The sequence below is a fragment of the Suncus etruscus genome, chromosome 2, assembly GCF_024139225.1.
Source record: "Suncus etruscus isolate mSunEtr1 chromosome 2, mSunEtr1.pri.cur, whole genome shotgun sequence".
NCBI lineage: Eukaryota > Metazoa > Chordata > Mammalia > Eulipotyphla > Soricidae > Suncus > Suncus etruscus.
In genome coordinates this window covers 141,228,567-141,253,858 of record NC_064849.1, presented here as the reverse complement: position 1 = coordinate 141,253,858, position 25,292 = coordinate 141,228,567, and the positions used below count along the sequence as shown (strand labels likewise).

Here is a 25,292-nt window from a genome sequence, read left to right as displayed (position 1 = left end):
CAGCGGTCCTCAAACTTTTTAAACAGGGGGCCAGTTCACTGTCCTTCAGACTGTTGGAGGGCCAGATTATAGTAAAAAAATTATGAACAAATTTCTATGCACACTGCATATATCTTATTTAGAAGTGAAGAAACAAAATGGGAATAAATAAAATATGTGGCCCGCGGGCCATAGTTTGAAGACCCCTGGATTAATATAAAAGACTGTTAACATTGCAAAAATAAAATAGTACTTTTCTCCAAAAAATTTATCTACTGGGGCTATTGAGGTGGCACTAGAGGTAAGGTGTCTGCCTTGCAAGCACTAGCCAAGGAAGGACCGTGGTTCGATCCCCCGGTGTCCCATATGGTCCCCACAAGCCAGGGGCAATTTCTGAGCACTTAGCCAGGAGTAATCCCTGAGCATCAAATGCGTGTGGATCCCCCCAAAAATTATCTGTTCAGCTCACTCTATAGAATTTTATTTATTATGGAATATGCAATCTCTTTTAAAGATACACAGGACATTTTTTCAAAGAAAAGATCAAACACTCCAGAAATTCATATGGAGCAAAAAACCTCAAAAAACAGCTAAAACAATCATTGGGGTGGGGAAAAGATGGGAGTCATCACTTTCCTTAACATCAAAATATATTATAAAGCATTAATCATTAAAGCAGCATGGTATTGGCATAAAGACAAAACGTTAGATAGTGCTCGCTTCGGCAGCACATATACTAAAATTGGAATGATACAGAGAAGATTAGCATGGCCCCTGCGCAAGGATGACACGCAAATTCGTGAAGCATTCCATATTTAAAAAAAATGTTAGATAATGGAACTGACATGAATATTCTGTGACAAAATCAGGTATGTGATAAATTAATCTTTAATAAAGGGCAAGAAATACAATATGGTGCAAAGAAACCCTCTTCAACAATTTATTTTAAGAAATTTGATTAACTGCATGCAAAAGAGTGAACTCAGACCTCTATTAAACACCATACAAAGGTATATATCTTGATATTAGACCTGAAACCACAACATAATAGACAAAAGCATAGACAGGACACTCCATGACATTGAAGCTACAGACAGCTTCAAGGATTAAATCACTGACCAAGCAAGTGAAACAAAAATAAATGGGACTACATTAAACTAAGAAGTTTCTGAACTTTAAAGAAAAAGTAATTAGAATACAAAGACTCTCCATGAAATGGAGGAAACTACTTACCCAATACCTATCATAGAAGGTGTTAATATCTATGATATACAAATAGTCACTAGTAGAGCTTAAAAAAGATAGAAACATCTAACCATATTCAAAAATGGGGAAAGATATGAACAGACGTTTTCACAAAAAATAGATACAGATGATCAAAAGGCTCATAAAAAATCTCCACATCTTTAATCATCAGGAAGATGCAAATCAAAACAACAATGTGATAACATCTCATACCACAGAGATTGGCACATATCACAAAGTACAGGAACAAGCAGTGCTGGCACAGATGCGAGGAGAAAAGGACTCTCATTCACTACTGGTAGGAATACAGAATGATCCAGCCTTTTTGGAAAACAGTATGAATATTCCTCAAAAAAAATAAACCTGGAAATTGAACTTTCATATGATCCAGAAAGACCACTAATAGGAATATACCTATGAAGCCAAACACACAATACAAAAATGCACTCTGCATTCCTATATTCATCACAGAGCTATTCACAATAGCACCAGAATCTCAAACAACCCAAGCACCTGAGATCAGTAGCTAAAGAAATTATGATACATCTACAAAATGAAATATTATACATCTGTTAGAAAAATTAAGTCATGAAATTTATTTATATATGAATGTTTTGGAGAGTATATGCTGAGTGGATGAAATGAATTAGAGGGAGAGGAATAGACATAGAATGTTTGCATTCTCTTGTGGGATATAAAAAAATAAGATAATATAATAATAGCATCCAGAAACTATACAGAGGAGGGCTAGAAAGGCCAGTCCATTGTAGGAAGCTTGTCATAAATAATGGGTGAGTACATTTAAGGCAGAGAAGAGTACCATGATGATAATGATAGTTGGAAATAATCACTCTAAACAAAAATTGTGTGGTAAAAGGAGATAAAGTTAAAGGTATAATAGCCCTTCAGCAACACTATTACAAACCATGGTGTCTAAAAGGATCCTAAAAAAGAAGAGATACAGGGAGAGAGAAGAAAAATATCTGCCCTAGAGGCTGGCAGGAGAAGGGTGAGAGGGAAAGTGCAGAAATTGGTTGCAGGAAATTCTCACTGATTATGAACTATCATGAACATCTTTGAAACTGAGGGGAAAAAACTGTACTATGAACAGACTTTTAACCACCGTGTTTAAATAGGTAAATTGGTAATTAATTAAATAAATTTTCAAAAACTTTCTTCTCTGGCAGCCAAAGTGATAGTGCAGCGGTAGGTTGTTTGCCTTGCACATTGCTTACCCAGGACTAACCTGAGTTCAATCCCTCGTGCCCCATAAGGTCCCCTGAGCTAGAACCAATTTCTGAGCACATAGTAAGGAGTAACTCCTGAGCATCACCTGGTGTGGCCCAAAAACCTTCCAAAATTTTTTTCTTCTCTGAATAATATGGTTCAAAAATATGATAAAATAGAAAAATAGCATAATCAAATATAATACTGGTTGAATAAAAATGCTTCCTTTAGCATAATCAATTTGAGTTCCACATAAGCGTAAGTGATAAGTAATTTCCAAAGTAAAAGATTATATATCTAAATATAAGATATAATATATTATATATCTAAATATATAAGTTATATATCTAAATATAAATTTATAGTTAAGATACTTAAAATTGCAAAACTCCTTGATAAATATTGGAGTGGAAAGAAGAAAATATTAGAACATAGAAAAATAAGATATATAAATTGTTAAAAATTATTTTGTGGGGCCGGAGAGATAGCATGGAGGTAAGATGTTTGCCTTCCATGCAGAAGACGGTGGTTCGAATCCCAGCATCCCAGATGGTCCCCTGTGCCTACCAGCAGCGATTTCTGAGCATAGAGCCAGGAGTAACCCCTGAGCGTGTCTGGGTATGACCCAAAACCCCCCAAAAAATAAACAAACAAATAAATAAATAAAATAATTTTTAATAAAATAATAAATATATTTTCTTACACTCTTGACATGTTATAGTAAATCACTGACCTAGTTAGTTATTTCTAGGTATTTTTATATATATCTTGCATATAATTATAAAAGCTTAATAAATGTTTTTGGGTGCTTAAAATTTGGGGGGGGTTTGAGTTTGGGCTCATACCCTGCAGTGCTCAGGAGCTACTCCTGGCTCTATGCTCAGAAATTGCTCTTGGCAGGCTCAGGGGACCATATGGGATGCCAGGATTCGAACCACTGACCTTCTGCGTGCAAGGCAAACGCTTTACCTTCATGCTATCTCTCTGGCCTCTGGGTGCTTGAATTTTACGAGGAAATGTTTATAATGATAATCCATAAAATTAAAGGAGCTTAACTTTTCATTTGTTGATGAAATTACTTGTTCCATAATAAGACAAGTAACAATTATTAGTCATACTATAATTTTAATATTAATTGTTTTACATATGAAACATTGTTAATTCATTGTAAGTTTATTCATTAATTAAACTTGCCAGATAAAGTAATAAAATGAAATCCCTATAACTATATAAAATTAGTCAAATTAAATCCCTATAATTTTTCTAAATTTTACACTGCTATTTATTATATTTGTTATATAAGGAGTATATGGCAAATAACCAACTAAACTTAGGAAGCTTTCAATTAATTAACTATGTTTTCATCGAAAGCTGTTTGTAACAGAAATATAAAAAAGGGAGAATCACTTCTGAGCGCATAGCCAGGAGTAACCCCTGAGCGTCACCAGGTGTGGCCCAAAAACCAAAAAAAAAAAAAAAAGGAGAATCAAATTACTAAGTCATCAGGAATTTGATATAAAACAATAAATTGATATTATTAGCTTTAACTCAGTTTGTAATAATATGATTATGGGATTGAAGTCAAATAATACCTTACAATTCAGAAGAGAATATTCATTTTAAAGCTAGATTGATGCAACTATATTCCCCTGTTAAAAGAATATTTGATGAGAAACACACAAAAAATCGAGGGGATATGAAGTTATTATCAAATGCAGAAATAAGGATTTTATAAAATATTATTAGTGTGTTAAAATATGTAACTTAAAATAGACATTATGATAAACAGAATACTGTCTTGTTACAAAGAATTTCACTACTAAAAAGTTGTGAAGTATACATTAATGTGTCAGATAAGTCTAAAATGTGCCAGAACTTATTTATTATTTTAATATGAAAAATATTTATTCAATTTAATAATATGTTGATATTGGCAGGTTACATATATTAATTAATTTTATTTATTTTGGTAAATCATTATTCTTCAATAGAAGTTACAGAAAATAAATAAGTTTAAGAATATTTAAGAAAATAAAACTAAGAGTAACAAATTTTGTGCCACCAAACTACTTTAGAAAACCAAGATAATCACTATTTCTGCTTTGCTCTTCCTCCAAATTTTCACATGTTTATTAAAAACATGGAAAATAAGAGACCAAAGTAATAGCACGGTGAGTAGGACATTTGCCTTGCAAGCAATAGACACAGCTTTGATCCCCACTGTCCAATATTATCTCCCAAGCCCTCCAGGAGTAATTTCTGAATGAAGATCCAGGAGTAACCCTGAAGTACACCAGATATTCCCTACCTAATAAAGCATAGGGGTTATTACAATACTTTCATCATCAAGTCACATTTTTGTGTTTGAGTTATGTATAAACTTTTTTAGTAGAAATGGTGGATTAAGCAACACAAACTGCATTTTTACTTGATTGTCTTAATAGCAGTCATTTGCCATTTGTTTGCTTTAAATTTTCAAATTTCATTTTTATTCTATATTATAACAATGTTTTAAGCAACATTTCTTTACAAAAGAATGAGGAAAAGCTGAATTATGATATTGAAATAGAATGAAGCTAAATGAGACAGATGTAGTAAATGAATTATTTTCCCTATTTTTTCTCACTGTTTCATACAAGTAAAAAGCTCCAACCTACTACTTTTAAAAAGTACTATGATTTGTCATCTTTATATTATGATATTATCATAAATGCTTGATAACTTTGTAATATTTTTGTTAGTCACAATATATATATTTGAAATATACAGATAGAAAGTAAACCCTATAAAAATCTCAGACACTTTGCCAAAAAAAAAAAGACCAAAAATAAAGATTAACATAATATAAACCTTAAACTATACTGTAAAACTCTGGTAATTAAAACAGCATATTATTAGACATAAAATCTTGAAAAGTCTTGAAATCCAAAATAAAAATAACTTGTAGCAACAATGTATCATAATTGTACTGACAGCTCATTTACAATAAACATTTCCAGGAGCATAAAATAAAGAACAGTAAGTCTTCTTAGTGAGCAGTAATGAGAAAACTGAGAGAAAAGTCCCAGGGAAAGAAAATTGACATCACTATATAAAACTATGCAAAATTCTTTAATAAAAATGAATTGAAGCCTGGAATATTTGGAAATTGAACAATGGAAAAGATATGATGCTATGTGACATAATAGATAACTTTGATAACTTTGGCAATTTAACTCCAAAGGAAAGATAAACAAAAGCAAAGCTAAACCAATAGGATTAGATCAAACTAAAAAGTCTCTTCACAAAGAAATCCATCATGAAAGTAAAAAGGCATCTTACTGGCAAAATTATAATACACAAAATACAAAAGAAACTCCTAAATTTCAACAACAGAGGACAGAGGTTAAGCAGCTGCATATGACCAACATTGATAGGATCACTCCCACCACTGTAGACTCCCAAGCAGCACCAAGTGTGATCCCTGAGCACAGACACATAAATTAGGCATGAACACAGTTTTGGTGTCTCGACACCCAAACAATAACAAAAAACAATAACAAAAACAATTCAGTTTCACAAAATCTAACCACCTCATCAAATATTGAAGAGCTGGATAAACACGGTACCAGAGAAGACACATAAATTGTTAATAGGCCCTTAAAATAAGTATTAATTATAATTTTATCAGATATTCTAAATTATTGAATTGTGTGAGGTATCAGAAGTCAGAAGAAGACAAATATTAGATTATTTATTTAGTATGTGGATATACAAATGCAAAGCCAGAGAGGCTCCAAAGTCAAATGAAAACAAATTTTTGAACACGACCCCCAAACTGAGGCCACTGTTTATAGAGTATTAGAAATCAGGATCATTGAGAATAATTATTCCAATAGACCATGGTGAAAGCATTCTTTGATGATAGATATCATATGCAAAAATATACAGGTATAATATGTATAAATGTATCCTTCAAGTGTATTTATATAAACCAACAAATAACTCATAAACATATTTCAAAGGTGTCTGGTAATTTTTAAAAGCAGAAATTAAGTATAACTGTTCAACCATCTTTAAAAATATAGAGGAGCGGGGTCAGGCAGGTGGCGCTAGAGGTAAGGTGTCTGCCTTGCAAGTGCTAGCCAAGGAAGGACCGCGGTTCTATTCCCCGGTGTCCCATATGGTCCCCCCAAGCCAGGGGCAATTTCTGAGCGCCCCTGAGCATCAAGTGGGTGTAACCCAAAAACCAATATATATATATATATATATATATATATATATATAGAGAGAGAGAGAGAGAGAGAGAGAGAGAGAGAGAGAGAAGAGGAATGGTGGTGAAAGGAAAAGATAAAATAAGAAAGAAGGAACAAAGGGGGGGAAAGGAAAAAAGTTATGACTGATAGCAATTTTTTCTAATTATAACCATCACATAAATTTTTATTTTTGAACTCCAGTATATTATACATAGATTACTAACATATTTTTCTCAATATAGACATTCAATAATTAGTCATCAAAATGAATAATAAAAATAGCAATGTTCAGACATTAATTGATAGTCTTTTATCAGGTCCCTTACACCTGAGGAAACCAATAACTAAAATAACTGAAATCTTTATTGTTATTTTTATTTTGTGCCCCACAAAATAAGCTATTGTTTGTCAGAACCTGTATTTTTTCTGTAGTTTGTCAGTACTGTGTTAAAAAATATATATATACATACTTTATATATATATAACTTTACTACATATACTCTACAGTTCCCCTTTATTTTCATCTGAAAATGAATTATTTTATAATTTTCCTCAAGTTGAGAGCCTAATTAAAAATGAGTAACAGAAAAGATCAAATTTTGTTTCTACTGTTTACAATTTATTTTTCACATCAAAGGATTGCTTGCTCCTAAACTAACTCTTAAATCTATAAAAGAGAATGTATATAATTAGTTATAATGCAAACAATCTACAATTTCCCTTCTTAACCTATTATTCCACCGTTTATTTTTGCCATATGTTCACATGCTCTTTAAAAAAACAATCTAGCTTAACTTCATGGATCTTGTTTGTTTGTTTGTTTTGGGGTCATACCCAGCAGTGCTCAGGGGTTACTCCTGTCTCTGCTCAGAAATCGCTCCTGGCAGGCTCAGGGGACCATATGGGATGCAGGGATTTGAACCACCATCCCTCTGCATGCAAGGCAAATGCCCTACCTTTGTTCTATCTCTCCAGCTCCAACGTCATGAATCTTAATCTTAGTTCTTTTATATTACTCATAGAATAATTACTTATTATTACTCATAGAACAATTCTGTTCCTGTAGTATTAAATAAATAATGATGGGGCTGGATGGCGGTGGATGGCGATGGATTTCTCTCTGCCATCCCAGGCCACGTGGCTCCGCAACCCCCATCCAGCCAGGCCCAGGTGAAAGGCGAAATCACTCACAGGCAGGCATTAGGAAGCATCATCTTTATTCATGCCCTATTCACCACATGTGTGTGGCCTACTCATAACCTTTCAAGCACTAGTTATTCTTGGCCCTGCATCTCAACTTCTTTCAGCCATCTTCCTTTAACCTCCATCCTGGTCAAAGACCAAAGGAGGCAGAGACCCTAAAGCCAGAGAGCTCAGCAGGGCCAAAAGGGCCGAATTCCCTAGCTCCAAGGTTTTATCTACCTTTTCCAAGACCCCTCCCAGGAATGGGCGGGGTCTTGCAGGTAAGGTTACACCTAATATTCAGTTCCCAAGACCCCTCCCAGAAATGGGTAGGTCTTAGGTAGCTACACGTAAATCCAGGGTCTCAGATAGGTACACTTACATGTTCCCATCTGTATTTTTTTTTTTTTTTTGGTTTTTGGGCCACACCCGGCAGTGCTCAGGGGTTACTCCTGGCTGTCTGTTCAGAAATAGCTCCTGGCAGGCACGGGGGACCATATGGGACACCGGGATTCGAACCAACCACCTTAGGTCCTGGATGAGCTGCTTGTAAGGCAAACGCCGCTGTGCTATTTCTCCAGGTCCCTCATCTGTATTTTTTATAGGCTGGAAATATAACCAGGAATTAGGAAGATTAATAAGAGAAATGGTCAGGAGAATGTATGAATAAAATGTAGACCCCAGAAAACAAAGTAACTCAAACAACTAATAGCCATTTTAGTTGCCAGCTTTTAAACAGTAGAGCCAAGGAGGGTTCAAAAAGAATACATTAGCAAAAGTGTTCTAATTTAAGCTCTGATCTGTCTATTGGTTAAGTTAAATCTTCTCTACAAAAGTTTCAAAGGGATATATTTATGAAACCCTTTATCAAAGTGACCCCGTCCTACTCTTCCGTTAAAAAACATATATCTGAGAAACCTACAGCTAACTTTTCTTAAAGATTTATTTGGAGGTGGTAGACTTTTCATCTTTTTATAACCCCAAACAACACACACTCACACACACACACACACACACACACACACACACGCACGCACGCACACACACACACACACACACACACACACACTACAGAAGATTTTTACTTTGCATGTGGTATTACCAAACATTTACTTACCCCACCCACACAATTTGTAAAGATGATAGAAACTAAGTCATGGTAAGAATAGGATAACTCTTTTACAGTTCTTGCTATATATTAATACTGTATTAATACACTTATGGGTAATAAAACCAAGATTAAATTAATGACATAAAATTATTGTTTATTCAATTCCTGAAGTTTAGAGTAGGTTATGGAGTTTATGTGACCCAGGCATTGACTTAATTACATCACTTTATATCTCCTACAGTATTTATTATTATAGATCAGATACATCTAATTGTGGATCCACATGATGTTGGCCTAAAAGGCACATGATCTGTGTGTGCAGGCCTTGATTTAATCTACAGTTTATTTGGTCTCCCAGAATATAAGAGAGAAGTAGGTCTCAAAACCAGTGGTTGTAGCCCCCAAATCAATAAAATTTAAACAAACATTTATCTATTCTTTGTTTAAAGGAAGGATCTTTTTTTTTTCATTTTCTCTGGAGTCTGTATGCTATAAATCTATGGTATGTAATAACATCCTATAATGAACTTTGTAGTTGATAACTTCAATATACCTACTTTACAAAAATAGTTTTCATTTTTTTGGGGGGGGGTCACACCTGACAGTTCTCAGGTGTTACTCCTGGCTGTGTACTCAGAAATCACTCCTGGAAGGCTTGGAGGACTGACCATATGGAATGCTGGGAATTGAACCGGGTGCATTCTGTGTTGGCCTCATGCAAGACAAACACCCTACCACTGTGCTATCGCTCCAGCCCCCCAAATAGAATTATCTTTACAGAGAAACTTATATTTTGTTCATAAGTATAAGAAAATCACCTTTTCAGCTATTTTTAAATATTCCAACAAGCATTTTTGTTTATAAATCTTTATTTTAGCACCATGATCACAAGCATTTTTGTCATAAACAGAATATACCCCTTCACCAGTGCAATATTACCACCACCAATGCCCCCCACTACTTCCCCCACCCCTGTATGACAGGGATTCTATTTCTCTCATTCTTTAACATTGTCATGCTAGTTGTTAGTGTAGTTATTTCCCTAACAGAGTCCAAGAAGCATATGTTACACTTTTAGAGTATACGTGGTCTTTATGTACAATTTAAGTGGAAATTTTACAAATAAACACATAAACTACAAATCATAGCAGAAAATGACTCAGAACAATACTTGCATGCTACATGTCTTACTTAAAATATGCCTAATTTTTAATTTATACTACTCTTAAGATGTGTTTAATAAACTGATTACTATTAAAATATTAAAGACATCACTTTTACAAACTAGTGTTCATATATAGCTATAGGAGTTAATTGAGCATAGACAATGCATGCTTAAAATTCCAACTTGAATAATTTAATTTGTAAACAGGTACTTATTATAGCAGAAACCATTACACATGCAATTATCTGTCTTCAATTAGTTGTGTGCATCTCTAAGGAGCAACTTAAACATGTTTGTTTCAATTTTAGTGTCTGTAAGACCTGATATCTATCAACATTTATTTCACTTATGCTATAGCTTTCAACTTTGGCAAAGTACACTACTAATGGCAATTATTTTATGCCTATCAGGCAACACTGGGCTTTGAATAACACACCACACATTCAAATCTTGCTCTTTCATCAGTTCCTTCTTATCCCCAACACAAATAAATGCACATGCTTAGAAGAAACAAATTATTTGAATTTCTCACTTATTAAGAGATTTATTTGATAATATGAGGGTTCTCTCAATTTTAAAATTCTTTGTTTTGGGACCAGACTGATAGTGCATTGTGTTGGTGCTTGCCACTTGTCTTGCATTAGCTGACTAGGATTTAATCTTGAAGATTAATCCCTAAGGTTGATCCTGGGTTTAATTCATGGTGCCCCACATGGTCATCTGAGTGTACCAGGATTGCTTCCTGAGTATAGAGTCACACTGAGCTTGGCACAAAAACTAAAACCTAATAAAAACAACTTTATATAAATACATCTTGACATATATAGGAATGGCACAAATCTCCAAATAAATAATTGTGTCCTAAATTATATTACACTACTAAAATATTACTGGACTTTTCTGTAAACCTAATGATTTCAAACCATAACATCATAATTCTAACTACATGAAAACAGTTTAGAAAATACAAAGCTTAAATATAAAGATTGTTGAAAATTAGCCTGTTGAGAAAAATAAAATGTAATCTTTTAAACCGTAAATGTTTGCAGTTTCTGAAGTAACATAACTTTTTTTTAACTAGTTCAATATATTTTGCAAGTCAGAGATTGAAGTAAAATATATTCACCCTCATCTGTGATCTCTGTAATTGTCATTTCCTTACAGAAGAGAAGAGTAGAAGAAAAAAACTTGCAGGAAACTGGAAACACACTGAAACAGTTTTGTGCTTTTTCATTTAAACAATAATATTTGTCTGTATGGATTTATACTGTGATTTATAAAAAAAAGTGACAACAATGATATATTTTATCATATTTCTTTATCTATTACAAATTACTTTCTAATGAATATAATTTGTAAAATACTCCCCAATGTAATGTAATCCTTTTAATGATTTATAGATTAGAAAGGCCAACATTTTTATTAGAGAAATTAAAATGTGAATGTTTCACTTGCCCAAGGTAAGAAAGTTTGTATATTTAGATACATATCCCTTGGCTCTCAAGAGATTTGCAATGTGATAGGCATGTAGATAAAGGAGCCAGCTTTTTTGCATATTTTTAAATTCAGAGAAAGAGATATAAACAGGTTTAGCTAAAACTCTAAGGAATCTCCAAATATAGGTCCCAAAATGAAAAGAATCAAATATAAACTAAAGAGGAAAGATATATAAAACAAACTAAAAATGAGGTGTTAGTTGTAAAAGGATATCACACTTTAAAAAAATAAGAAAACTCAAACAAAACCAGAATGATCATGGGTGATAGAGCTGTACATGGTAATAAGCAGCACGATTTAATAAAAACATAAATAAAAGCAGTATGTCCTGTGGAAGCAATTATCTCTTGCTTGGAACTCCAGAACATTACCTATTTCAATGAAATACGGCTCACTTTATTTTAATTGAATGAGCTTGCCTTGTTGAAAACATTTCTCTGACAGTTAAAGGTTTCAATATCTTCCTAACTGAAAGATGTGTCCTAAAAGAAAGAAATAATAAGACAAGGACAGGAAAGAATTGAGACAATGCAGTCATAAGGAAACAGCCAAGATGAGAATAAGAGACAGTTAAAAGTCAGTTAATCCTGCCTTAGTGTATTTGTTCACTTTCATATGGAGTTTAGAGTGCTTTTAGACCTGGATATGATGGCAAATAATTTACATTTTATAAATAGAATTGTATAATTTGGTCAGATTTTATTTTATGAGGAGGGGTATAGCAAATGTGGACACCAATGTAGCACTAGGTTTTAGAAAGGAGGTTGGAGGCAGAGAAAGAATTATAGACAACACTGGTGCTCGGATTTTTGTCTTCAGCAAGGTACTGTAGATCTAATAACTGAATTCAGTAAAGATTTTATTTAGGACAAAATGAAAGAACTCCTAGATAATGGTGCTGGGTCTCCTGAAGCTGGAATCCAGAGAAGGGCAGAAAGAAAGCTTTTTCTATTTACATGTTTATATGTTTTTTAACTAAAAGAAAAAAAGCATTTGTTTGTTGAGTTTAAACTCAGTGGGTCATGAGAACTAGGGTAGGATTTGAGATGGTATCTTCTGGTGTCAGGTTATCTAGGTTATCCCAAAGAACCTAGATCATCCAGATTATTAGACATATACTATGTCCACTCTTGTAACATTTATACTAATAATTCTTTGCTTAGTGCCATATACCTAATCTCTCCTTGGTTGCTCTTCTTTTATCCTTATTCTCATGAGATCATGAGCTTGTTGACACAGTTTTGATCCCTACTTGAATATATGGTTCCCTATGCATTAAAAAGTGATCTTTAAATATAGAACCAGGAGTAAGCCCCGAATAATGTCAGTTATGGCCCATTTACAAACAAACAAGCAAAACAGAATGGAAGTTGGTGACAAGTCAGAGATACATTATAAAGGTTATGGAATATATTTGCCTTGCAGGGTGACAAGACCTGTTTGCTGTTTGATCCATTGTCAGAGATACAGTCTCCCCTACATTCATCCATCCCACCACCACTACTCACTGATCCAGGAGTAATTTTTGACCTGCCATTAAAGCCCATAAGCATTCCTGCGTTTGGCCCAACCTCTCCACCCTCCAAAATAAGAATTTGAAAGCAATGGTAGAGAGAATGGAAAAAATATTTACTAACACATTGAATACAAACATGCATTGTTTATCATAAAATCAAATTTACTTTAGTGTTTAGTGAAATCAAACCTCCCAGTTCTTTGAGCTTTTTGCTTTGTCTTCTTTTTACTAGAATTAACAATACAAACATGAAGCAAGTACAGATTAGAATTGGCGACCACATGATTAGATCGTGAATGTGGGAATGGATCATGAAGTGAAATATGCAGGACATTAAAGGGAAGAAGAGATAGAAAATGTGTTCCTGAACTAGCAGTCTAAATATAGTGTAGGATCACATCAGGAAATAACATAAGGAGATAATAGGTAGTTTGAAATAATAAAATAATATGAACCACCTTCTGAACAAGATAGAGATGGTGCAACTAGCAACATGACATTAAAAGAAAATAGAAGACAAGCATGACTGAGTCAATAGTGCATAAATGTCACATGGCATTTCTATTATGCCTTTTCATAGTCTGAAGCTCAGCTCCGTGCCTGTGGTAACTGAGTAATATATAGAAATATCTGTTACTCCAGAGTTAAATTTAATACTTCTAAAATAACATTAAGTTGTGATTCATACTAATTTTACTGCTACACCATGTTACTGAAAAGCTGTCAAAATCAGTATAAATTAGTGTTAATGCAGAATTATCTCGGAATTTTAATAACATCTTTCCAGCAGCCTTTTAAATTGAACAAGCTGTTATAAATGTACTGACCTGTCATTAAAAAATCATTTGTCTGATTATTTAAAAGAAATAACTTAGGAAGTTTGAAAATATAGTGAGATGATTAATTTAATTCAAAAGATTATGAAGTCTTATTTCATAATCAAAATATGCTGGTCTATAAATTTACATTCATAAGGTAGTACAGTCAAAATTGGTTCCTCTATCTATAATCCACCATCTCTTAAGTATAAAATTAGGTAACTTCTTCATACAGAAGTCTTAAGAATTAAATGTGTGTATATTTGTATTCCAAATTAAATGCATTCTGCATGATAGTCTTGACTTGATTGAGTGTTATCAAAAACAGTTTTTAAAAAGATTAAGTAAATGATGTTGATATGAAACTAGACTTAAATTGTATTCATTTATTTATTTAGGCTTTTGGGCCACACCTGTTAGTTTTCACACTGCTCTTGGTGTGTTTCTCTGGGTAAATTTTTCCAGTCTTTGGGACCACAGCATATCAGGAACCAGTCCACCATATGCAAAGTTTGTGTTCTATATCTTTGAACTATCACCTTGCATCAAAATTGGAATTATTTAAAATTCATGATAAAAAGAACTTTTGAATTTCTGTGTGTGCTTGGTTTCATGTGCAGCAAGTAAACTCTGTTATGCTTCCTCAAGGAACTCAATGTATTACAGATAGCTAGATCTGGATTAAAATACGGTTCTTGGACAACTCCCAGCGACACCTCCCAATTCAGTATTCAGAGATGAGTCCTGGCTATGCTCAGGGGAATATACTTTGCTAGGGACTGAAATCAGATCTCTTACATGCAAAGCATGTGAACTAATCATTTGAGTTATATCCCTCATACATCTGTAATACAATTAAATATTTTGTTCATTGTGATATTTTAAGTAAAAATAATGTTGTGGGACCAGAATTTAAAAAAAATGTTGTAACATTCAAATTTAGAACTTTCTATAAATAACGGTGAAATGAGAAATGAAAGATAAAAATAAGTGAGTAAGTATCAATTTTTTTTTAAAATAGAAAGCTCTGATGGATCACAACAATGTCCTTATCTTGTCCTTTATTAAAATGTCTAAGATAAAAATGCTCAGAAACCTGTGTTGATATTTAAGGGTGTTTCCTTATCTTTTATTTTTCTATAAAAACTACTTCCAGTGATCATGAAAACAAGATGCTAACTTTGAGAGTTTACTTTTACCCTGTTGGCTACCTGCCAAGATAGCTATTTCTTAGCCCATCACCGTATCTCTACTGATTGACTTTTGAATGAGTGCCAGTGAAAGCGGACCTTTGAGGTTACAGAGAATATTCAGACATGAGTAAATCAACAACTTAAGTGCACTCTCCAAGCTATCCTCACTTCTGTCCTTTGTTTCTGGAAAAAAAAATAAAAACAGCATGTTTGTACTTAGATTCATTGATTGCTTTTGTTTGCAGTCAATATATTAAATCAATAAACTACCATTTTACTTTCAACTAGGAGAGTAGTCAAGTGTGTAGAAAGTCTTTCCAAAAGGAATATATGTAAGTATATATAAATATATATCTATGTACACACACATAGATACATATATACATATATATATATGTATGTATGTATATCTGGAGATATCTGGAGAAGAACTTTGTGAGAAATGTCACCTTTAAATAAGAAACTAAAGTTAATTTTAGTTCTAGAACCTGATAAGAAATTGTTACTATTCCTTAGTACAGATTAACTATATTTAGGGTTATATACTAAATCAAGTTTTATGTCTAAGAAAACTCTCTTAAGACAAATCATATCGAGACAATATTTTATGCAATGTAATCTCTCTTATCTTGTGTTTCCCTCTTTTCACCCCAAATATCTATTTTGTTTACCTAAATATGCCATCTGAGTGAGCCTGAAACCCTTTCTTTCCAGTCACATCTTATTAAATACATTATTTATTTTGAGTGGGACATGCTTAATGGTGCTCAAACTGCTGTAAATGCATACCTCTAGAAATGCTCAAAGGATTATGATGAACCAGAAATTGAACCCAAGGCTCCAATAAGAAAAACATTTTTTCTGGTCTTTAAGCTATCTTTTATGGCATGAAATGTATTCATCTTGATAAACCATCTGATGCTTTTGTGATAATTAATTTGGCTGAAAAAAATTCTGAGTACTGGAGAAACCTCACTTAATATAAAGCCTTTTTATCACAATAAAGAATTTTATAACTATAAAGAATTTATATAATATCATATAATAATTTTATAATGTTCATCATATTTATTTATAAAACATTATTGGTTAGAAACCAACTTTCCTTTAAGCTTTGTGAGCAAATAATTTCAGCACTGCACACATTGTTTGTATGCTTTTTGTCATAACTGATATGGAATCTCTAAGATTATGAAACCAACCAAATACTGTGTTAAAGACAACCTCACTCCTTTTCCCTAAACTTTTGTAGAAAGAGAATTTGTGGAAGGTTCTGGAAGAAAATCAGCATAAGGAAGGCAGCACAGGACTATAGAAAGGGTTGACTATAGAAAGGGGGGCTACTCAGGACTCTAATTCTCAATGGAATTTCACCTGTATAATCTACCAAATTCCCTGTTTTACATCAGGAAATAAACTCAATGACAGGAATTATTAGTGAATTGTGCATTTTTATTGGACATTAAAGTGGTGAACAGTGCTCTAAGCAGAGCATGCCTAGTAAAAATCAATAGTGCAGTTTAAGATGGTGAGTTACTCTTTACCAACCTTCAAGAAGGTCACTTGTAGACAAGTTGTGAAATGCCAAAGATAGATATACTCCACTGTATTGTTAGTGGGAATAGGTAATTTTTATCAAAAGTCTACTGCCTGGCACGGAAGAACATTTAGTCTGGACAGTGTTTTAATTGAAGCAAATTTTCTAAGGAAATTGTAGAGTAGGCTGCTTGATGTATTCCAACTTCAGTATTCATTTCTAGCTTAGTTAAAGGCTTCCCTTTTGGATGAGATGATGACCATTCTCTGAGAGAAATATTTTTGTTTACTTTGATTGGGCCCAGATAGAAATTTCCAATGAATATACTTATATTAAAAAGAACTTAAAATATAAAATAAATATAAAAATGAAAAAAATGAGAAAATAATAAAAGAAGAAGTTTAAAACTTTCACTGGACAAAATTGGTCATTGGATACTAAGCAATAATAGAACCATCTTTGATAAATATTTGTATAGGCAATATTTAAATTTCACATGTTGTGATATTTGATGATACTTTTTAGATATTTTTGCCCCTCAAAATTAAATTAACATTAAACAGATTATTAGAAAAATAATTGCATACATTAATTTTCAGTATGGAAACTCCAAATATTCATTTAAAGTGAAAATTAGGGGAAAGAAATGTATTTCCTACACATGGATGTCCTTGGAATCTATTATACTGAGTTAAATAGATCAAACGGAGAGAGATAGATGTATAATAGTCTCACTCGTCTATGGGTTTTAAGAAAAATAAAAGACATTCTTGAGCCAGAGAGATAGCATGGAAGTAAGGTGTTTGCCTTTCATGTAGAAGGTCATTAGTTCGAATCCCAGGGTCCCCTATGGGTCCCCAAGCCTGCCAGGAGCGATTTCTGTGGGTGGAGCCAGGAGTAACCCCTGAGCACTGCCGGGTGTGACCCAAAAACAAACAAACAAACAAACAAAAACATAGACATTCTTGCAATAATTTTCAGAGACAAAAGAGAGTAGGGCTGGAAGTTCCAGCTCATGACATGAAGCTCACCACAAAGAGTGATGAGTGCAGTTAGAGAAATAACAACATTGAGAGCTATCATAACAATGTGAATGAATGAGGGAACTAGAAAGCCTGTGTAGAGTACAGTGGGGTGGAGAGGAGGGAGATTTGGGACATTGGTGATGGGAATGTTGCACTGGCGAAGGGGGGTGTTCTTTACATGACTAAAACCCAACCACAATCTTGTTTGTAATCAAGGTGTTTAAATAAAGATATTAATTAAAAAAAATAAAAATAAAAGCCTCCTATGCTATGAAAGTAGGGAGTTAAAAAATAAAAATGGCAAAAAAGAAAATAGGTGTACTCATGTTCCAAATAGCATATTGACTACTTTATTATGAAGAAATAGTGTTTCATATTTGTTTGCTTTTTATTTTGGGGCAAAACTCGGACATGTTCAATGCTTACAAATAGTTCTGTGTTTAATGATTATTTCTGGCAGTGCTTGGGATTGAAATAGGATCCAATATATGGAAAGCAAGAATGCTACCCTAATTTTATCTCTCCAGTTTAATAAGTTGTTTTAATTGGAAAAGAAAACAAAAAATAATTTTTAGGAAGTGTAGTCTAATGAGCAACTAGCAGTCTAGTGAGCAACTGGAGAGATAGTAAATTCCTTCAGGTACTGATATTTGAACATCTAATATAAATATAAACAAAACATTCTGACTAACCCCTTGTTGGATAGGTGGTTACAAAAAATAAATAGAAATTTACACCAAGGATACAAATTAATTTAAAATGAGTCAACCACTTTGAAAATTAGGCAGAATTCAATAAGTATGTATTAAGAAACATAGTTCAAGCTCTGAATAATATAGACCTGATAGGTGTCTTCAGTAATCCCATTCCACTGACACACACATAAAAATAACTATAAACAAATAAGATGACATCAAACTAAAACAATTGAAATAAAATGACTGAGCTGGTTTAAAAAAACTATTTGCATATCATGTATCTGATAAAGGGATAATATCCAAAATATATAAATTACACTCATAAAGCAAAACAACAAAAAACTCAGTAATTTTGTTTTTGAAAAGACAGCACAAAGATTAGGGCTCTCTCCTTGAATTTAGTCTACTCAAGTTCAATCCCCATCACCATAAATGGTCCCCCTGACCCATGAGGAGTATTCCCTAAAGAGAGTCAGAAGTAAGCCATAAATATGGCCAAGTGTGGAAATTCTGCACACCCTTAAAAGCCTCAGTAACTCTACTAATAAAATATGGAAAGATAAACATACACTTTCCCAATAAGACATACAAATAGTTGATAAAAATATGAAAAGCCATTCATCATTTCTCTGTTCTTAGGAACATCATTATTATTAACATCCTAAGAACATCATTATTACAGTATGCATTCGACATTGCAGATTAAATGAGTTGATTTGTATGTTTGATTTTATTATAAAGATACAAAAGTGACTTTCAAGCTCTGTACATGTGAAAATTAAAACTAAAATTAATTATAATTACTTGATAGAAAATGAATAATTACTATAAAATTATAATACACTTGTATTTTTAGCTTCACTTTCCTTTAATGTTTTCCACTATAGTTTAACTTCAATTTTTTCACAATTGAATGGCAAAATATATAGCATGAAACACTTATTATATGATACAAATTAATACTTTAATGACTTTCTATATGTTTTTTGTTTTCACTTCATTATGTCTCTGTTCCTGGGATACTGGGAATCATGTCTTTTCAAAGTAATTTCTATACTGCTAAGTTACATTCCAGGCATTTGTTCATATTTTCATTATTTAATTTGAACAATTGTTTGATGTGAGTCTTTCAATTATTTTTTAAAGGGAAGAGAGCTGTGCTTAGAAAATAAAATTGATTATCAAACTAAAGGGGCTAGAGAAATAGCACAGTGGGTAAGGTGTTTAACTTATAAACAGCTGACGAAGAATCAATCCTAGGCACCCCAGATGGTCCCCAAAGCCTCATCAGAAGGAATAGTCTGCTGTTATTCTCAAACAAAATCAAAACAAAAAGGGAGTGTTTTGAGATTATATCTCCCAAAACAATCAAATATTATTTGTTATGTTTTGGCTTTTACTATACTGAATAGATCTATCACTTTCAGTTAGTATCACCTCTGTCTCTGTAGGCTCAAAAGAAATGGTTACTTTAAAAAAAAGACTAGTAATATTAAATAAAGTTCTGACTATAGAGGTTTATGAGAAACTCTTGTCTCAGTTTAGTCGTTTTTTTTTTTGCCCTAAATTAAAAAAAAAAGTAATCACCATGTACAACCCTATTGTTGCAACAACCCAATTGCTTGAGTAAAGAAGGGGAATGAGGGATGTGATCTTAAGAAAAATGATTCCACCTCTCCATTGATCCACCTTGGTCACCCAGTGAAATGCTGGTTGTTCTATAGGACAGGTAAAATCTGACATGAGCATTTATGGTACATAATTACTGGTGTCCCATCAGACATATAAGGCAACAGTAAGCTGAGCCTCAAGTGCACAACTCAGGTTGTGATGGGACCAATCTCTAGCTAGGGTGGAGAATGAGACCTGCACAGCTTTACAAAGTTAATTTTATAATAAAGCTTTTTTTTTTTTTTGGTTTTTGGTTTTGGGGGCCACACCCAATTGATGCTCAGGGGTTACTCCTGGCTATGCTCTCAGAAATCACTCCTGGCTTGGGGGGACTATATGGGACGCCGGGGGACTGAACCGTGGTCAGTCTACACTACCGCTTGCAAGGCAGACACCTTACCTCTAGAACCACCTTCCCGGCCAGTAAAGCTTTTTCTAAGCTGTGTCATCTGAGTTTTTAGTCCATACGTAGGGTATTATTGAGGAGAAAAACCTTCCATCTGTTTATTACAATCTTTAGATTCACCTGTAGTTTCTTCTTGTCTAAAGGGTTCTTCCCCTCTACACAGTGCATCAGCTTCTGTGACTGGGTTGTGCCTCAGTTTCTACATCTCCAAAGAGCTCAATATTTACATCTTTTTTTTTGGGGGGGGGGGGCCACACCCGGCGGTGCTCAGGGGTTACTCCTGGCTGTCTGCTCAGAAATAGCTCCTGGCAGGCACGGGGGACCATATGGGACACCGGGATTGGAACCAACCACCTTTGGTCCTGGATCGGCTGCTTGCAAGGCAAACGCTGCTGTGCTATCTCTCTGGGCCCCAATATTTACATCTTAAAGAGATTTGATCTCTATGTCATTGGACAACTTGAAGACTAGGCCATTTCTTTCCTAGTTATATTATTTTCTGCAAAAATCATTCCCTTATCTATTTTCCTGAAAAATATATGTATTGTGGGTGCATGTTTAGCAAAGACTAATTTTCTCTGATTCATTTTAATCCTCAAAAGATAAGGTAAACCCTTCATTTGTTATATATAAATTCTCTGTTTCCTTTATGCCTTTGGTAACATTATGCAGAATAAACATCCCAGGCCAATCCCATTTTTCCTTACAATTTACTACCATGTAAATTCTCCATTCATATGTAATTCAATTGATTTTTTCCTTTGCTAACTTGTCTAGTGCTATTTTTATTCAATTGATTTTTCTTTGCTAAACTCTCTGGTACTATTTTGACTATTTATCTAGCCACAGAATAATACAGAAGAGTGAGGATATTCTCATGGGTACTGAAGGGATGAAATCTCTTAAAGGAGAACTGATTCTAGTAATGTCAGCACTGCTAGGCCAGAACGTGAATGATGACCATGACCAATCACGGAACTGCATGTGCCGATTGGCTTAAAGTATAGTTGAGAGTAGCCCAATTTCCTAAGCACAGTTTGTGGGACCCACCCCAATCTTAACCTCACATCGACGAACCCGCAGTTTGTCCTACATTAGCATGGACAAGGCAGACGCCTTACCCCTTGCACCACTGCTCCGGCTCCCTAACATTGTTCTTATTCTTATATTTATGTGAAGTGTCACATTCTGTAGGAGAGTGATTAAGTTTTGATAACCACCGAGCTCCCAGTCAGGAAAGGCAGTTCCCATTCTCCTGTCTGATTAGGTCAGGGGAACAGTTCCAGTTGTAGAGATCTGCAGAAAAGAATTCACAGGATGAAAAGGTACAAGAATAGATTCCGGAAATTCAGTGTTCAAGGAAGGAATTCAAATTATAAAAGCTTTCTGCTCCTAAGATGGAGTGCAGCTTACCACATCATTTTCTCATTAATATATTTAGCAAATCTGTATATTCAAATTATCATCTTGGAAGACCAGGTGGGGACATAATATGTGCCTCAACTTTACTGTTTCACTTGTTGCAGTTTAACTCTCGTTACAGACAATAGTAACTTGACAAAAAACATATTAAGTTTACAATTATTGTTAAAAATGTTTTAACTGCATTTTAGCAATAGAAACTATTTTAGAGCACACAATTACTGCTTCATGGAAATGGAGATTATAGTGTTGTCTTTGGCCTTTGTCTTGAGGAAAATTTACTCAGGAGACACAGAAGAGTATAGTGGAAGATATCATTAAGGAAAAAGAGCAAAAAAAAACCAAGGGTGCCCTTCAAGATGTTGAAGTAAGCTAGCCAGAGAAGTGGGCAGTTGAACAGATTGTTTCCTGACCATTTATTTGTGCTCTCAATTTTGTGTTTTCCTACAGTTTTTCTGCTCTCATATTGCTTCTTGGATGGAAAACTCTTGTCACTGAGTACTCTTATCTCCATTGGAATGAAAATCATGGCTCCAGTTACCAATCCTTTCCCCAAAGATATAGAAATATCTAAGAATTCTGAATTTGGACACTATTAGACCTTATTTTTCCACATCCCAAAAGGATTTGGTTCCAAGCATTCAGGGTTGCCCTGGGAAATTTCTTCTGTTTACAAGTTATTAGTCTCCTGCTCATACCATACTTCTGACTGCCATAAAAAGTGACACTGAAGCTAGTAGGTGATCGGGTTGGGCACAGCAATACATTCTGAAACAAAAACAAAAAAAAGTAAAAAAAAAAAGTCTACTTTTACTAGCCCTTTTTAACATCCAGACAATTTATGACCATACCTACTTTGTGAACTGAGAAACTGAGGGCTGAAAAGTTTCTTAATTGGTGCTGAATAGACCAGAAGAAAGTTGGTCCCCACACCAGAGAAAGATCTATCAAGAGTTTGTAATAAGGAGATAAAAGTTGAATACTAAACTTTTTAAGCTCCTCACCCATTGCTAGACAACACCCTATTGGCAGACTCTTACCTAGGTAGAAATCCCCCCATGGGGGCAGTTTGAAAGAAAAACTTTAAAACCAAGGACAAAAGAAGCAGAGTGCTTCCTCAATCTGGGGTGAGGCTGGCTTCCATCACCACCTGAGATATCATTTCCTGTAAAATCACTCCATGTGCTGTATCTCCATCCCTAGCTGAACGAGTCTAAACGATTGCACTTGAAATAATCCAGACCAGGCTGAGGATGAAACACTTGTAATCTGTCAAACTGCCTACGAGAACTATGGTTTTTATTGAGTACAGAGACCACTCCCAGGTCTGCCAGTAAGGACAGTAAGTGCAAATAGTTCAAATAGGCCTCTGAGGCCTGTTCCACTTAGGTTTACATATAAAACAATATGTGTTTTGGGTGAAACCAATTTGTAAACAAGCAGATACAAAGAAACCAGGGATGATCTTTGTTTTGGGTAAAACAAGGCATAATTTAACAATTCCCTTTGGGGGAAACCTGAGTTCTCTCTCTTTCTGTCTCTCTGTCTCTCTTCTCTCTCTCTCTTCTTTATATATACCAATATATACATATATATGTATATATATGTATATGTGTATTGCTAGATCTATAACTTGTTCTCTTTCTTTCTTCCCATTGCTCACAATATTTAAATAAAACTGTTCTACTTCACTATTTATCTCATCCTAAAATTATTTTCTGCCATAGAAACTGACATATCTGGAAAAACTGGATAAGAGATAGTATAAATTTTCTTTCCTGCTAAAAGAAATTCCTTGTTCCAGCTTGGGGTCTGTAGATTCTACAGACAGTTATTAAGTGGCAGAATTTTTTTTTTCATGCATAGCAGAACAAATGGAACACAGATGCTATTTTATGACCTCCTTATGGGGCTGGTGAGGTGCAGACATGAGAGCTATACCTTGCAAGTGCTCATCACAGAGTTCCATTAGTTCTATGTTTCCACAGGTAACCCAGGTGGAGAGAGGAAAGTGGTAGAAAATTTTCTTGAGACTGTCATCTCACTTCTCCACACTTCATATAAGTCACCTAAAACAGTACTATCAAGATGCTACCACTTCACATTGGAATTTATAAATAAGTAATAAATTGTATTAAAAATATTTATTTGGAGACCAGAAGATAATATGTGTGAAGTACTTGCCCTGCAAGTGTCTTACCCAGTGTGATTCCTGGCATCTCATGTAGTACCCCAAGCTTCTCCAGGAATGATTCCTTAGTGGTGAGCCAGGAGTAAGCCCTGAGCACCAATCTTTGTCTCAACGGCAAAATAAATAAGTAAATAAAATAGAGACCACCTATTCTTTGATCTTAGTATAGTGTCATACATTAGAATTAAAAGAGCCCTGAGTCCTTGCTGGTGTAAAATAGTATACATGGTTCAAATTTGCAAGTTTGACTTTTATATCAAATTTTAAAAAAGGTGGGAAAGTCCTCTGCTTTGCTTATATAGACTTTTAATTTAATTTAATTTAATTTAATTTAATTTAAAATAGATGTGATTCTTTTTTCACTATCTCCCTCACCAGATTAACACTGTTTCTAATTAAAGACACTCTAATTTTCTTTTTTCTTTTTTCTTGGGGGGGGGGAGTGTCACAACTGGCAGCGCTGAGGGGTTACTCCTGACTCTATGCTCAGAAATCATTCCTGGCAGGCTCGGAGGACCATATGGGTGCCGAGATTCAAACAGATGACCTTCTGCATGAAAGGCAAACACCTTATCTCCATGCTATTTCTCTGGCCCCACACTCTAATTTTCTTATTTCATTTACATAATAAATAAAATTCTCCAGAATAAACTAAGCTTTTTTAAAAAGAAAATTGATACTCTTAAAGCTTTTCAAATTAGTTATTATTATTATTATTATTAATATTATTATTATTATTAGTAGTAGTAGTAGTAGTATCAGGTTGCTCATTATAGTAGGTGATACCTGCCTTTATCTTACCTGGTAAGTTTATTCCCAAGACATTTATTATTTACCACTCTTGATCAATAGCAGTTTATATAACAGCAGGATACTAAGAGACAAATGTCAAATAATAAAAGTATTTTTTATGTTGTAGGATCATTTCTCTAAAGCCCAAACAGTTTTTGAATTTTAAGAACATGTTATAAGATGTTGGTCAATTGGCTTTGGACAAGATGTTGATCAATTGGCCTTGGACATTGGCTTTTTATAAGGTTATTTTATTATGACTTTGGGATGCCACTTCCAGCAGTGCTCACTTCTTACCTCAGGAATAACTCCTTTGCTCCTCAGGGGAAGTCGTGCCAGGGATCAAACTCCTGTTGATAACTTTCAAGATAAGAGCTTTAGC

The 25,292-nt window shown here is 34.1% G+C and overlaps 1 non-coding gene across 1 annotated transcript; it reads left to right on the top strand.

The window, feature by feature from the left end:
- The first annotated feature begins 691 nt into the window (after positions 1-691).
- Positions 692-798, top strand: LOC126003075 (U6 spliceosomal RNA). Its single transcript, XR_007493618.1, has one exon. It is a non-coding gene; the product is annotated as a U6 spliceosomal RNA (small nuclear RNA).
- Positions 799-25,292: the final 24,494 nt, after the last annotated feature.